This window comes from Cinclus cinclus, chromosome 16, assembly GCF_963662255.1.
Source record: "Cinclus cinclus chromosome 16, bCinCin1.1, whole genome shotgun sequence".
Taxonomy (NCBI): Eukaryota; Metazoa; Chordata; class Aves; order Passeriformes; family Cinclidae; genus Cinclus; species Cinclus cinclus.
Window position 1 is genome coordinate 8247411 of NC_085061.1, and position 16294 is coordinate 8263704.

Consider the following 16294-nt stretch of genomic DNA (forward strand, 5'->3'; position numbering starts at 1 on the left):
CCAAGTTCATGGGACCTCTCAGAGCAGGAACAATTGCCAGCTCCAGTCCCAAAATTTCCGGTATTTTGTTTTTGATAAATCTGATTTCTTTTCTTCCATGGATGAAGGGTTACAGGAGGCTTTTCTGACTCCATAGGGCTGACAGGGTCCTGGAAAAGCAGAAGGAGCCCTCGGGGAGGGTTGAGAAGGGGCTATTTCTCACCACAGCAATACATAATTCTGAGATCTGATGGAGTATTTCAAGGTGTCAGCCCATTCCCTAGTGCATAATGGTGGTAATTGTATTTAGAGTTACCTGTAACCAGACTTGCACAGTCCCACCAGAGATGAAGAGACTGATGTGGTGTGACTGCCACATCTACAGAGGTGGGAGGTGTGTGGGAAGCTGCCTGAGCTTTGTAGCTGTGAAGAGTCTGCTGGTGGCTGATGGTATCCCTGAGTGATGGCAAAGTCAACGGGACCCTAAACACAGATTTTCTAAATCAAGTGCAGGTGGTATGTGCAAGAGAAGCCCAAACACACGTATCTTTCTTTAGCTCTGATAAGGGAATGTCTTAAGGATGGGTTTTGTTTGCTCTCTTGATATTTTTTGATTCACACATTAATTCCAAGCTTTGCCAAAAGCCCTGACAATTTTTGCTTTTATTAGAAATTTCCCTTTTTAGTTCTTCTCTCGTGCATTCACAAAGCCAGTGGTTTATAGAAATAGCCTTAAGCAGTTTCTGCAGCTTCCCAGCGTGTCTGCCAAGCAGAGTGAGCACAGGTGCTGCAGGCACAGCCTTTCCCTCTGGTGCAAGGCTGCTGGCAGTGCTCCAGCCCAGCCCTGAGAGGCAGTTCCATCCCTCTGGCTGTTGCTTTCCTGTGCTGCTGCTCAGGTTCAGCTCACCCTCCATCCCTGCCATGCCCCATCTGTCCCAGACCCCTTTGATGTGCATTCAACAGCTGCATCCCCCTGGTGTTTTCCTGCTGTCTCTGGAGGCACCTTTCAGTACACAGCAGCGAATCTGGACCTTCAGTTAAGTTTTGTGTCTTGACACCTTTGAACTTGATTTTGTAGTTGTGGTAGTGTGTAGGAGATACAGATCTTGGCCAGATATTTGACCCAAATTACCAAAACTCAATGTCAGGCAGCCCCTGGCTATGTGTTTATGGACTGGGAGGCTGGGGGCAGATCACAGCATCAATAAGTTGGTGGGACTGGACTTTCCTGAGGGGTGTGGTGGTCCCCACAAGAGGAATGTCCATCAGCCTGGCTCAGGCAAAGCTGGTTTTCCTCTATTGCTCCTAAAAGGAGCCTGATGCAAGCAGCCCAGCCAGGTGATGCTAGGGGAGATGAAGACACTCAATCCTTCCCCAAGCAATTTTGGTCTTGCCAAGTACTCTGCTTTCTGTGAAAAGGAGGGTTTCCTGGGCTGGAGAAGAGAGGTGAAATTCCATTCTGGAGAGGATTTCTTGCACCTTTTTTTTCCCCTGTATATTTTCAGCTGAGTATTTTATCTAAATCCAAAGAGCTGGTACCAGTGTTTTTCACCAAGGAGAGATTTTTCCTGATATTAGTGTTCCATGGAGCCATTGAAATATGCCCTGGAGACATTGAAATATATACCTTGTGCATTGCCCTGTTAGAGATGATTAAGTCCTCCTTGCTTAAAATAAGGGATTTTCCCACAGGAAATTTTCCCAGTCAGCATCTACATGCTCCTGTATGATGTGCAGTGTGTTGTGGACATCTTTGATCTGGTTGTTTGCAACCTTCTGTCCTGGAGGAAAATGCACTTCTGTAGTGGTAGAGTTGCATAAAAATAATATGCTTTAGATGTTTTCAGCCAGAAAGGCATGAGAGACCATGCCATGAGTATTATCAAGACACCAGCTTGTAACCTGGAGTAGTTCTTGCTTCAGACCATTATTCAGCTCTAGGTTTTTCTGTGGCTGCAGTGATGGATGCTGCAGGGGGAAAAATACCCTTCAAACTTCATGTCCAGTTACTTGAATGAGAAGGGTAAAGAGTATTTATAAATGCTCCTGGAATTCTGAGAGAGAAGAGAGAGGTTTGAAGGACTGTGAATACTTCCATCCTTTAATAGAAAACTGAGGTATAAATCATAGTTGGATGACAGCCTGTTGAATTTTTCCCCACTGGCTCCCCCTTGCCATGAAAGGACTCTCAGTGAGGCTTGCTCCTCTCTCTCTGCTCTCTGTTGAACTCTTTTCTCTGTAAATTGAAAATGGGATATCTGTAATGTGGAGACATTCTGGCAGGCAGCGTGTCAGGAAATCTGTGTATGATGCTCTTGTAATGATGTTTTCTAGCGGCTGCAGCTTTTGTCAAATGAGCATGGACATCCATCCATGGTAATATTCCATAAATACACGATACAGCCAAATCACTGGGCAGTGCAACACATGGGCTGAAAAGGATTTAGCCTAGAGTTGAGCATTCAATTTATGATAGCTCTTTCCCAGGCCATCCTTACTTTGCTTTTATGAGCCTGAGAATAACTGGGAGAAAGTGTTTGCTTCCAATGGCCCCTGCATTGTTCAGTGGTGCTTTGGCTTCTGGTTTTGTGCAAACATGGCTGTGTTGCTTATCATCATCCTCATATCCTTGACACCCCATTTTGTTCTCATTATCCAAGATGTTCATGATGTGCTGCGCAGTCTGGATGAGTTCTCCTCAGGTCTCTTATTGCCATATGTCTAATGGCAGATATGCAGTATGTAGCTTGTTATTTCAACAGAGGCAGAGCCTGACTGCAGCTGCTGGAGCCAGGATAATGTGTCTAAAGCTGAGTCTAAAGCATCACTGTGAGTTCTTGGTTTGCTTAATGCACTTTCCTATAACTGAGCTGCTGGATGAGGGGAGCTGGGTTGGGTTTGAGGTGGTGATTTGAGCAGTAGGATCAGCAGAAGGTACTTCTGAGCAGCTCTTAACTCTGGCTTCACTTTTTAACTGCTGATGAACCCTGGCACTAACTCTATTGCTGTTGTAAGGAGATTGACAGAATAACTCTGGAATACTCAGGAATGCAGGGCAGGAGCTGTGCTCACACCCTGTACGTCTCTCCAGCTATCATCAGTTCACCAAGGGAACACGCAGTAATCTAAAAGAGTACATTTCTGCCTCTCAGCTAAAACCACACTTAATCTGATCTTTTTGTGGCACACTATTACAGAATGCTGAAGTTTTCTTGTGTAGATTTGATTTGTTATTTTCGCCATCTGAGTGCTCTAATCTGTCAGATTTATGATCTAATTATTTTACTTTACTCTTAGATCCCAAATTAATTAACATTGCAGTGGTGCTGGCTCATTAGCAATATTCATTGGGGTCATCCCACATGCAAAAGTGTATCATCAACCTAAGGACATGCATTTCCTTTTGATATTATCACATTATTCACTTGTCCTTCCTGCCTCAGTGGCACCAAAAGGGCTTGTCTGTCTCACTGCGTGTCCTCCCTCACCATCAGTTCCCACGTGTGTTGCTGGAATGTTTGCTCCTGCTGGGCAGTGTGATCTGTTGCAGTGCTCACTTCTTTCCTGAACCGCCTTTCCCTTGCTGCTTTTGTGCAAACCAGCATGCCTGATGTCTCTGTGGGAATCAGCTGATTTATTGTGCATGCAGAAGAGAGATATCTCACTGAATTCTCCTACTTTGGCAATAAGTAGGTATCAATATATCAATTGTCAGGTCTCCTAAATAACATCTGGCTGAGTGTGCTATTTCTTTATTTGCTAATAAAGCCATTTTTCCTCCTATCGTCTTGCAAAGTGCTATTGCTCAGAGCTAGTGTTTTCTTTATGTTGTGGCTCTGAGTCTCATTTCAAAACAAACCTCTAAGCCCCAGTTGTGATGGGATTGTCTGTCAGAGATGGTGTTTATCAAACACTGCCTCCACTCTGCAGAATATTAACCTCCAATATCTTAAAGTGCAGTGTGTCTCAGACACTTCAAGAGCCTCGTGGCTGCACATCATGGTCTGAGACAGCTACAAACTCATGTGCTGGACTCTAGATATTTTCTAAAGTTTTGAAAAATGTCTCTCTTTGGGGGGTTTTGACACCTCTGTCCTGTGTTAGATTAAGTGAGGAAGAGCTCTAGTGAAGTATTGCCATCCTGGTTGCTGTAATTGTGTTGGGGTTCCTGAGGTCACCCCCTCTCCATGAATCTGCAGAAAGCCAAGCTTGCATGGTCCTGGACATGGCACCACTGTCCTCACCTAATTCACGTTGGCAAGCACAAAGCCAAGGGCTTCCTCAGGTTAATTCTTGCCTGCTCTTGGCCACCTGCAGCAGAGAACAGGAGCCAGGTGTAGCCTGGGCTGCCCATCCTTGAGTGTGTGAGATCTGCAAACAAGCCTTTCCCCCATCATAAGCAGACATTTATTTGCTATAGAGCAACCAAGAGTTGGGAAATACCCCTCGCCCATGTCCAGTCAGGTGTTTCTATTGCTTGGCTTTGGGAAGGGCTACAGGGCAGGCAGAGTCCTGCATAGGAAACAGGAATGGGTTGCTAGGCTTTAAATTATAATATCATCAATGTTTTAAGAGTTCAGCCTGTCTGTCAGATAAAAGTCAAAAAGAATGAATTAAAATTCCCAGAAATAAATTTGACCTTGTCGAAACATTTTCATCTCCTCGACCTTTATTTTATCAGTGTCTTTTGTGTTTAGAGTCACAGCCAGATTTTGAAGCCTGAGAAATTCCCAGGGACAGATTTTGTTCATTCCCATCATTTGGAATGAACATGAGGAAATGGTGGCTTGTGGTGGATTCCTGGGGAGGGAGCTTTGGACCCTGTGTCAGCAGGAGCTGCTGAGCAGTGTCCTGGGACCCTGCTTTCCTGAATTGGGCAATCAGGAAGGCAGGACTGAGGCACCAGCTGGGCTTCCCCAGGGTCACAGCAGATCTCAGAAAGGACTGCTGGGTGTGAGTAAGTGTCTTTTAACAGTGGCACAGCAGTAGGAGGGGTGAGACACAGACACTGAAAGTAAAAATGTGCCAACCAAAACAAGAATGTATTTTCTACCCTGCAAGGAGTGAGAAGTCTCTGAGTAGTGCAGTAAAGCACAGCCCTCCCAGTGGAGCTTGAAGGTGATGGTACAGGTAGTAGACACAAAGGAAAAGGTGGTTGGCAGTACTTTGGTCATGATGCTAATCAGAATTGTCCTTCCTCATCAGATCTACCCAGTAGTTGGGGTGTCTTGACTCCCTTGGCCTGTCCATTTTGGAAATGTCAAAATTAAGTTTCCCAATGACCCCTGAAACTATGAAGAGGTCAGCCTCCCTCACAAATAAAAGGTGCTAAGGGGGGTAAGAAGCAGTTTAAAACTGCATAAGGCTCCTAAGCCCTCCGTTTAGAAGAGCTTGAATTTATGTACTTTGCTGTCTACGAAGTTTCTCACCACAGGCACTGTACTGACATTGCCAGTATCTACTGCTTGTGCAAGAAGAATGCACCTTGAACAAAGACTTTGAAAGTATCAGTCTGTTCAGGAGCCAGATAGTTGGGAGCATAAAAATATTAACATTTCATTTAATTGCAAGCTGCTGTCTCTTGAAATGATCAGCTCAGGAATATGTCCAGAATTTCCACTTTTACTGAAGTCTAAGACTGGAATTGTATTTAGGATTACAATTCCAGTATACACTGATGAGCTAGCAGAGGTCTGAAGGGAAAATAGATGTAAGCAAGTAATTATTGATGTTAGTGATATCAGAGTTGCACAAAGAAAGTTACTCTAAGATTTTTGGTTCCTTTAAGGGGAGACATATATGTAATAAATGGTGAAAAAAAGTTTTTGAGCCTTTAAAACATGCAAACAAAAGCACCCTGAGCCCTAATGTGCCTCATGCATGTCTGTAACCAGTCTGTAAGAGATTCACAGCAGTTGTCCTTCAAAGTTCCCAGGCTGGGATTGCAAACAATTTGGAAACCAATTATTTAGAGAGAGGAAAGAAAGTTTATGGCATCCAAAAGTGTAATAAATCCTTTGGAGCTTGGTCTGGGGTGGAGGAAATACTTTGGAATGTCTCCAGGTCAAAACAAATCTAACAGGATTTTGATTTAGCAAGACCCAAACCCTGCTGGCCCTACTACAAATTCATTAATTGTAGCTACCTAGTGCCATTGCACTGCTCTCCTCTGGGAGCGTGCCTGTTGTGAGGCTCATAGGATTGGGATTACAGCTGTCCTGGGGAATGAAGGGATAATGACACTCTCTGGTATGCACTTTAATTGCACAGTTGTTGGGTCTCAAGATGAGAAGAATGGCAAAACCTCTGTTGAACTAGAATTAGTTTCTTTATATGAGAGGGAGAGAAACTTCACTTGATTAATTTAAGTCTGCTTCCTGCCTTTCATCAGCAAATAAAAGCTGCTTTGTGTGCTGGGATGGGGTGTATTGAGGTAGAGAGATCAAAGGCTGCTGTTTTCTGCCAGGGGCTCCCCCGGATCAAGCCCCCAGGAGCAGCCAGGACCCTGGAACTGCTGCGAGGGGACTCAGACACAGATTGGGGCTGGCAGGGCTGTGCTCCAGGCTCCATGAGAAGCCTTAGTCAGAAACTATTTTTGTTTAAAGCATTTCTCACCCTCTGCATCATTCAAGACTCGGGGCCCTTTGCAGAGTCCCTGTGCTGCTCACAAAGGCTGGTCTGTGCCCTGGCTGCTGGCCACTGCAGAGGGCGAGGGGACCTTCTGTCCTTCCATCCACAGCCCACAGCAAACCCAAACAGCACAAAGACACCTTGGCACTGGCGAGTCCTGACGCTGGGGACAGCGCAGATTTGCCCAGAATTTTAGCACTGCCTTATGGAGTTGTAAATGTCTGCAGGAGTCTCAATAGCTTTGTGCTTTAGATGAGACATCTGGCAAATGCAATATGAAGTTAGACCAAGGCAGTGGTTTTTTTAATTTATTTTTCTTCTTTTTGTTCAGGAAAAGGTTACCTGCAAGAAGCATCATGCTTTTCCTAGAAAAGTCACTCATTTTGGGGTGCTGTGTCAGTGTTAGAAGAACGAAATGTCTGTTACATTATGCAGACATGAATCTCCATTCATTGTCCCAGAAGGACATTCATGACTTTTTTTTCTAACTGGTAACTAAGGAAAGCAGGAATTTGAGATTTCTTGAGCTTTTGAAGAGGGGATGCCCTATGTCTCATGGATGGTACAGAACACAGTGAGAATCACACCAGAGCCAGTTACCAGACTGGAATATTGCTGGTCTTGACAGTGTCCTTAAGACAAGAAACCTTGGGTGCTTGTGATGGTTAGGCAGACAGCATAAGGATGTTGGTTTTAATGATGGGATTCCTTTAAGTGTGACATGGATGTAAAAGTCACATGAAACATGCACTGAAGGAAATGGAACCTGAAGGAAATGAAAAGAGCTCTCTTAACCTTTCTCTCCTCTAAATCCCAAGCGTCCATCCCTGGACACCATGGGCACAAAGGGAGACTGAAGCAGGGAAATGCTGAGGAGCTCTTGAAAGCCACCAGACCCTTGTTGAACATTGTGTCTGAACATTGCTGCTCTCTGGCAAAGCACATTCTCACACCGGCCTTTGGTGTCTGGGATTGCTGTGCTCTGTCCTTAGCCCTGAATGTCTGTGATCTGAAACCCTCTGTGGGGTGAAGAGGATCAGAAACAACACTGTGGAGTAGTGTTAAAAGAGATGCCTAAAAAAGCACAGCAAGAGGAACAGGAATATTGCACTGAATAATTTCCTACAGAAAGGAAAGTTGTGCACTGAACCCTCTTGACTTCAGCATGAGTCACAGCCTCCCAGCCACACTCTGGTCAGGAGAAGGGGAGTGCTGGCCTCCCAGCAAAGACTCTCACTTCAAGATGATCAACTGCTTCCTGAAAGTCTTCTGGAGATGAGTCACAGGTCTCCCTTTGCTCTGCAGCCTGTGAGCAAAACCGTGTGATGTGGCAATAGAGAGAGTGAAGGCATTGGCCACGGAGCATCAGGCTTTTACTCTGGGTGAAAACTGTCAATCTCCTGTTGAGCTGGACAGCCTGGCAGCATGAAAAATACTGTTTCCCATTATTTTGGAGAAAAGAAAAAAAGAAGGAGTGGAAACAAATCTAATGAGATTTTACAATTTCAAATTTTGACAGTACCCAATATTTTTATTTTTAATGAGCTGTTAACCCTCCATGAGAACACGAATGCAGTGGTTCCTAGAGATGGTAGAGATGTGTCTCTGCAGCCTGCTGTGCTCTCCAGGACTTTCCATGGTTTGTGGCTGCAGGGTGGGTACCTCCTGGGCATATTCTTCAGGTGGGGTAACTCAGTGGCTGCTGCTCTAGAAGAGAGGCTGGTCACCAGCAGACATGGGGGGGTGTTACAGGCACTGGGGTTACTCTGCTGAGCTCTCCTGTGGTATCAGCAAAGGTAACACCGTGTGTACCTTGTCAGACATAGGGGGCATTAGAAACCTTACTTAGATGGAGTAAAGATGATCCTTCAAATGCATTGGGCCACGAGTAAATTTTGAGTAAGTGTGTGGTGCTGTAAAGAAAAAAAGATAGTGGTCAGAATGGGAGAGCAGATTTTCTAAAAGCTCCAACACATCTGTAAGTCTAAAACACATTTTCCTCTGTGTTTGTATGTGCTGAGCTCTGCCACAGAGGAAGATGGCCAGAGGGAATGTTTCTTAGAGTGATAGCCCTGATGCACTTCACATGTTTAAATAATGCTCGAGTAAAACAGAACCTGGTCTGGGGCAGAGGTTTTGGGAATGATGTCCTAACATGGCACATCTCAGAGAGGACAATTTTTAACTGAAGGATGTGGAAGATGTGTGGAGCTGCAGCAGAACTGATGAGTGACTGAGGTTGAAGCATCTATCTGGAAATTTCGGCAGGACTAATGGGGTTTGTGATGAAAGACTGGAATAGGACTGGGATATGGAGTAAACCATCCTCTGACCTGTTGGAGGATCTTGAATTAACATGTGATGTGACATTCAGCCTCCTGGGAAGCACAGGCTGCCTCTCCCATGGGCAGGGGACCTGTCACAATGATGGGTGGATGCCAGCAAAGCTCGGGGACCCTGAGGACAGGAGGTGGTGTGGAACATCCTGCAGTGCTCAGTCACAGCCTGCAGACACTGTTGCCTGCAACAGAAGCATTTCAAGCTCCATGGTGGTGTTACATGGGTGATGACAGCCCGAGGTGCACAGGATTATCCATCAGATTAACATTGTCACTGTAGCAGAAGATGAATGGCCTGGGAACCTGAAAATTAAAGAGCCACATAGTGAGTTTAAATGAAAATTGATACACAAATCCATGTATTATCAGAGACAAAAATTGTAGTACTGAAAAGGGAGTCATATGGGGTGGAAGGTGAGCAGGTAAAACTCTTTGGTTTTTGGGGCTCAGCTAAAGGAATGTGAGCCAAAGGAGGCAAGGGTAAATAATTGAAAAAAACTTTGCCAGGATAACATTTGGGAGAAGTGCTTGTTGTTGTGTTTGAGTAGATTGAAATCCTTGGTTTTTTAAATCTGGGAGGTAGTTCACTGAAAGGTCAGCGACTGAGCTGGTGAGAGGGAATTTAAGGATGTCTCCAGGGAACGAGAAAGTCTCAACAGAACATGCCTAGAGCTGAGAAAGCCCTGAAGCCATGTCTCAACAACTTTTCCCTTCTGCTGCGGCAGGGATGAAAAGATGAGCTGAATTTCTACTGCTGGTGTCAGATACTGAAAATAAGTGCGTTCACTTTGGCTTTTATTGGTTATAGCAGGGGAGAAAAATGGAATATTTGGCTAGTGCTGGAAGAGGTAAATTAAAAGTGAAAACTCTCTATTGCTGCTGAAAAACCTGAATCGCTGGCTTGAGAGGGAGCAGAGCAGAAAGTGCTGCTGTGGGCAGTACTGCTTTATCTCCCTTGCACCAAACTGCTGTTCAGCACTGCCATACCTGCAGCAAAGCACCAGGATCACTGAGGCTCACCTGCCAGAGGTGGAAGCTTGGTGTGTACCCCATGCTTCACAAGATGGGATCTGGGAGGGCTTGCAGGGAGTTCTGATGCTCAGGTCAGCAGAACTGGCTGTTCTTGCTCTGTAAAGGCCTCGAGACCTGGATGTGTGCAGTGCTTTTGAATGCAAGGAGTGTCCTAGCCTCTTGCAAAATGAGCATCGTGTGCAGGCTGACAGTTTGTTAGAGGAATGAATGGCAGCATGTGCCTGGGTGCCCTTTTCCATCTCACAGAGCTGTGTGTGTTTGAAGGGACACAAGCAAGAGCTGCAGCACGTTATACAGACCAGAGCAGATTGGATCAGAGAGCTCTGCAAGAGGGAACAGCAGCCCCAGGGACAGGGATGCTGCAGCACATGATGTTCTTGGTCTTTGTTTCCCTGCAGGAATGGGGACCAGAGTTCAGCTATTTATGTCCATGCTGGTATTGGAAGGCAGTCATCACAAGGGCAGAGGGGTTCTCAGAGATTTAAAATCCCAGTAAAATGTTCTGCTCTTTCCATCTTTGAAGGAAGCAGGGACAGAGTGAGCTCACACATGCAAATGAGGATGGAATTTAGTGACAGGTGAATTAGCCAGGCTTCTTTTTGACAGGAGCTTCTCACGGTCTGTCACAGAAAAGATGTGATTTCCTCTCACACTGCTCATCTGAGTGCTTGGACAGGGTGTGAAAGGCAGAATTACATTTTCTTTCTCTTCTCTTTGGGTTTTAATGATTTAAACTTTTTACCACAAGTGAATGGGAAATACATTTATTTCCAGAAATGTGTTTGCAGGAACTCCTAGGAGGCATTGCAAACACTCAGGCGTTCAGGCACACCCCACAAAGAATAAATGGGGAATTGAGAGATGTGAACAGACTGTAGGTCTGAATAATCGTCCTCCCAAATTCTCTCCAGGGAATGCTGTTAGAGTCTGAACGCTGTGGGAGGAGAACTAGGATTTATTCGGTGAAGATTCACTTACCATGAATAAATAAAAATAAATAAGTAGGCTAAATTAGTAATGAATAGTTCAGCCAGCTCTAATGCTAAATAAACACACTGAATTGTAATGAAAATACTAAAGCCTGTTTGAACTGGAGCTAGAAATCCAAGGAGAAATAACTGTGTGCCACTTAAATTAGAACTCAGCATAAAATATAAATATATGACATAAAATATAGATTTTTTTTTTCTACCTCATGAGATTCTAAAGATTCATCTGTTCCCTATGTTTGGAAGGCTTGAACTAGACACTATTCAGTGGTATAGAGTGACATAAATCACTGAAGAGTTATAAAATCCCTTGATGTATGCTCTTGGACGGTAACTATACTTGTAGAGGCTCTCATGGGGGTGCATTTATACTGATAGGAGGCTGTTTTAAATTCATACAGTTACCTCCATATGAAGCATTTTATAGGATTTTCCACACTATGGGGGGTTGTGTGACTTTAATTATACAACTCAGACTGTATTGGTAAAACTTATAGGCAAAGATAAGCCCTTTAGCAAGGCAGACTCCTGCACTTGAACTTAAAAGAAAATAATTTTCTTCTTGTGAGTTCCCCAAAGAACAGCTGGGAAAATCAATATGTGCTCTGCCAGGCAGGAGAGGCTGTGTTTGCAGCCAGCCCAGGGAGCGTGTGCAGCGAGCATTGCCCTGTGCTCCAAGCACCTGTGCCTGAGCTGACTCCCTTTGGAGTGGCTCATGGCTGCTGAAGGGCCACCAAGCACTAATCAACCTTTTGGGACACTTTAGGCCATTTATTAAACTCTGCAGAGCTGCACTGGAGCTGCAAACTGTAGTGTGAGTCAAAGATTTGAAGCAGCTTGAATAAAACCGTGCAGTCAAGGCACAGAAAAGCAAGGTGCAAATGGAGCTCTCAGAAATGGAATATTTCCTTTGGAGAAAGTGCAGCTGCCCTTTCATTGAGGGCAAACCCTTCAGGTGATGGGGTAGGACTGGCTGCAGGATTGCAGGGGCAAGTTGTGGTTGATGGGCTGGGGGTGACCAGCAGTGCTGGGGTTTGTGTCTCTTTGGCTTTTTGACCAAGAGAAACCAAAAGGCCCTATGACACTGGAGCTCAAGGGACAGCTGGAAACTGATGGAAAGTGATGGAATGAAATATCTCAATGTGCAGACTGGCAATTATGTACCTTTGAGGGTGTGGCCAGTTTCTGGCAGCGATTGGGAAAAGAGCTCTCAGGAGTGAAGATGCTGTAGTTCACTTGATAAAAATAGAATTATCTCCATCCCTAAGTTCAGCAAAGCATCTTTTAGAGGCAGAATCTATCTGTGCACTCTGACTGCATTACACAACAAAAAGAATATAAAGACTTACAATAAACTAATAAAGTATGTAGTATCCCAATGTGAACTGAAAATGAAAAAAATGAAAGAGCTTCTTGCTTTATTATAATAACATGGAGCAGAGTGCAAGAATAGCTCTGCATATGAAATAGAGTTAGGAGGATAATCAACCCAAAGCTCCTATGATCCTACAATAGAGGCACCAACACTGGAGGCAGGCAGGAGAGTTAATAAATTAAGGGGCAACTAAAATAGATTCATGGTCATTTAACAATGTGTCAGGGCTCCCAGGGAAATGAGTATAATGTATTTAATTCTAATGCACAAACAACTTTAAACAGGAAAGAATAAGGGAAGGAGAAAATGGGAGATTTATTGCAGCAAGCAGCTGAGGTCAACTTGCTTTCACAGGAGAACAGGAGAAGAAAATGGCACACGTGTGCCTGGCGGTGGCTGTAGCACTTCCACCTTCCCTCAGCAGGAAGCAAAACACATTGAGGAAGTATCTGAATACCCTTAAGATGAGTTGTTCAAGTGCCTAGGAATGGCCAAATGGGATTTCCCAGCTTGAATGTTCCTGGGGCAGTCGCTTTCTGCTGAAGCCAAAAATCACATTCATGTCATGAGAACCAATCCTAGCCTTCATTTCAAGCATCAGCTCTGGGACTTGGCTGCCCAGCCAGCACCCACATGGATTTGAGGGGGCTTTCAGGTTGGTTGTTTTTTGGTGGGCAGGGAGAGTAAGCCTGAGCCATCAATTCATTTATTTTTGGCTCCTCCTGCATTGTTTTCAGCTTGTGAGAAGTTGCTGTGTCTCTTGGGTTTGCTATTGAAGGATGATAATCATCAATCTATCTCAGACAGGACAGATGCAGCCAGCAATTCTCTGGCTGCTGGGAATCCATCTCTGTCTGCAGACCCTGCCTAGATGCTTTAAGAAAAGTGTATACAGCAGTATAAGTAGTAACTTTTAAGCTCTGCCCGAAAGAAAGTGGGGTGAATTCACCTGTGCAGGTGTTCAGGATGGTTTTAGGTTCTCTGTGGGAAGGGCTGGCTGGGTGTTGGGAATGCTGTGGGAGATGCTTAAAGGCAAAGCCCCTTTTTGCTGAATGAGCAGCCACAGGCTGAGCCCTGTCTGAGCACAGAGCTTTGCCTTGCAGAATCCCAGCCCAGCTGGGCACAGAGCTGTCACTGCTGTGCTCTTCCTCCTCCTCCCAAGAGCTGTTGCACCTCTGTGGTGCCCCAGCGCCACCTTCAGAGCCTCTGCCCCTGCCAGGGCACCCTGAGCAGGGCATGGAGGGAGGGTCTGGGCAGCCCACACTGCTGCAGGGTTCATGCTCACACCTCCCCCGGGCTGCTCTGCAGGGAAATGTTCTTCATTCTGGCTCCCTTCTCTGCTCTGTGAAACTCTGGCATTTGCACACAGGACCCTCCTGCAGTTTTCCTCCTCCATTTCCCCTCCATGCAGGGCTGTACCAGCTCTGATGCTGTTCATGGTGAGGAAAAAAGGGGATAATTCTATTTCTTACAGTGATATTGCTGCTCCTCTGAAAGTATGCATGTGCCTAAACACGCTTTCTAAGAGCTGTATTTTAAATTATACATAAGTGAATACTATAAAAGAAAACCTCTCTTATTTTTTAAAATTTTTATTTTATGGGATTAAAATATACATTAATTTCAACACTTAATGGTTTCACTGTGGTGATGTTCACAACCCTTCCACATTCATTTTTTGTGACTTGTTTAGCATTTGCTGTCAGTGCTGTTCACTGAAACAGCACATTGTAAGAGAGCAGGCTTCTAGATGACATGGACGATTTATAAGTACTTTGTACAGTCAGAATGTATTTATGCGGGACAACAATTTGTTTGGTTATTTCCAGAGGCTGAACCACTAACAGTTACATTAGAGAGACAAAAAGGACTGAAGTTGTGCTCAAGAAGGGCTGCTTCGGGCTGTTACCCTAATGAATCTACTATTGCTAGATAAAAACAGATACTAAGTTTGAGCCTCAGGTTTTGTCTGCTTCAAAGATACCTTAGAAAATGAAATGTAAGGTCTTGCATCGTCTAAAGTTGTTGTAAAACTTCATTGATGTCAGCAGCACAGGTGTGAGGCTTGGGAAGAGTTACAGTGTGAGAAATATTCTTGTTCTTTGCTTTATGAATCAAGTGTTTGACTTAATTTTATAAATGTACTTCATAAATCCCTGATTTAAATCTCTTATTTGAGGCAATAAGCTATCTTATGTCATGGACCTAAGTCTAAAAATAAACCAGAAGGAGAAGTAGATGTAGACAAATGTAAGCCTGACCCTGCTGCGAGATCTCAGCAGCCAGACTGGGATCCCTGGGGCAGCCAGTGGCCCTTGCACACTGGGACCCACCCGTGTAAATCTCCCAGCAGAATCAGTTTTGCTGTCAAGCCCAACAAAAACCTGTCTAGATCATATTTCAGTGGTGCAGGAGCTATGGTGCCCAGGATGGCAGCTCAGGGCTCTGTCCAGGCAGGTGACTTGCTTTGAGTTTGAAAATAACCTTTGTAGTTAAGCTGTAACTATACAAGAGATTTGCAGGGCAGAATTTTGTTTGGATTTACTGTTACTCTGCCAGTTGTAGCTCCTGGAGGTGTGTGCCAGACTCTGGCTGAGCCTTTGCAAATCCTGGGAAGTTTCTATGTTGCAAAGAGCAGAGCTTGTGTTACTCTCCACAACAGGGCAAAATTAACACAATTGCAATTATAAAAGTACCCGTTTCACAATTCCTGCCTTTTTCAGTCCCTCTCTGCAGTAGGACTTCATCAGGATGCAGGACAGGCTTACAGAGCCCTTTTCCCTCCATCATCCCTGAAACTGCTGCAGATCTTCCCAGCAGCTCTGCTGGGTTTGTTTGTTTATTTACCTTCCATTATCTTCCTTGTTCCCCACACTTTGAGGTCACTAGATGCCCGGCAGATCTGCCCAATTTATTCCTGTGTATGACAAAAGAGACCTGGGTCAACCAATGAGCCATGAACTTCTATTCCTGTTTCTCTGTGATCTGCACACTGCCAGTCATCCACCATATTGATGAGATTAGCTGGTAATTAAAAACCCAGCCAAGCCAGGCAGAGGAGGATGACTCAATTAGCAGAATGTCACTGAATCTAATTTACTTTGCTTATCACAGACTTATTCTCTAATGAATTAGAAATGAAGAGCAGGACACCTTCAGAGGGAGATCGAGGGGCTTAAAGGCTTAAATGCTTTCTAACCCCTTTGTGCTCACAGTTTGGGTTGCAGGGAGTGTGCTGATACTGCTAATCACACACCCAAGGGCTGCTTCCCAATACCTGGGTCCTGAGGGAGTGCATTCAGGGAAGAGCTGCTGCTGGCTATTTCATGTGACTGAAATGGGCACTGCTTAGGTCAGTCCTTCCTTTCTCTATAAAACTACCTGTATTTATAAACTGGGAGTAAGCAGGGCTTTGGATGACACGTCGCTGGAATTGTGCTCAGGGATGATCTCCGTGATTGTGGAACTGACACTGAATGTGGGGTTTGGCCAATGAGAGTATGAGAGATTGCCTGGAAACAAAAGCATGTCAGAAATAGACATTTCCACTGTAATGAGTATTTTAAGGCACCTCTCAATGCTCTTCTCATTTCAAGTATGATGTTTGGATGATTAACAATTAGAATAACATATTTTACTGGAGCTCTTTGGAAGTACTTTAAGAGACCATTGGACAGATGTACAGCTGAATTTGTATGTGAAGTGGAAACTATAAACCATCATCTCTGCTGTTCTCGTCATAGTAGATAACAGAGCATATTATGGCTGATTTAAGTGAGGTTATTACTGGGCTCTGAGCTTTTAATCTGATCTGCATGAAAAAGCCCACATGGCTTCATGAGCTTTACAGGGCTCATGGGGAGCATGTGGAGGACTGGATGTGCTGGTCACACCGTGGACTCAGGGCTGGAGGCTGGGAGTTTGTTACTGTCACCTGAGCTTGTGTAGCA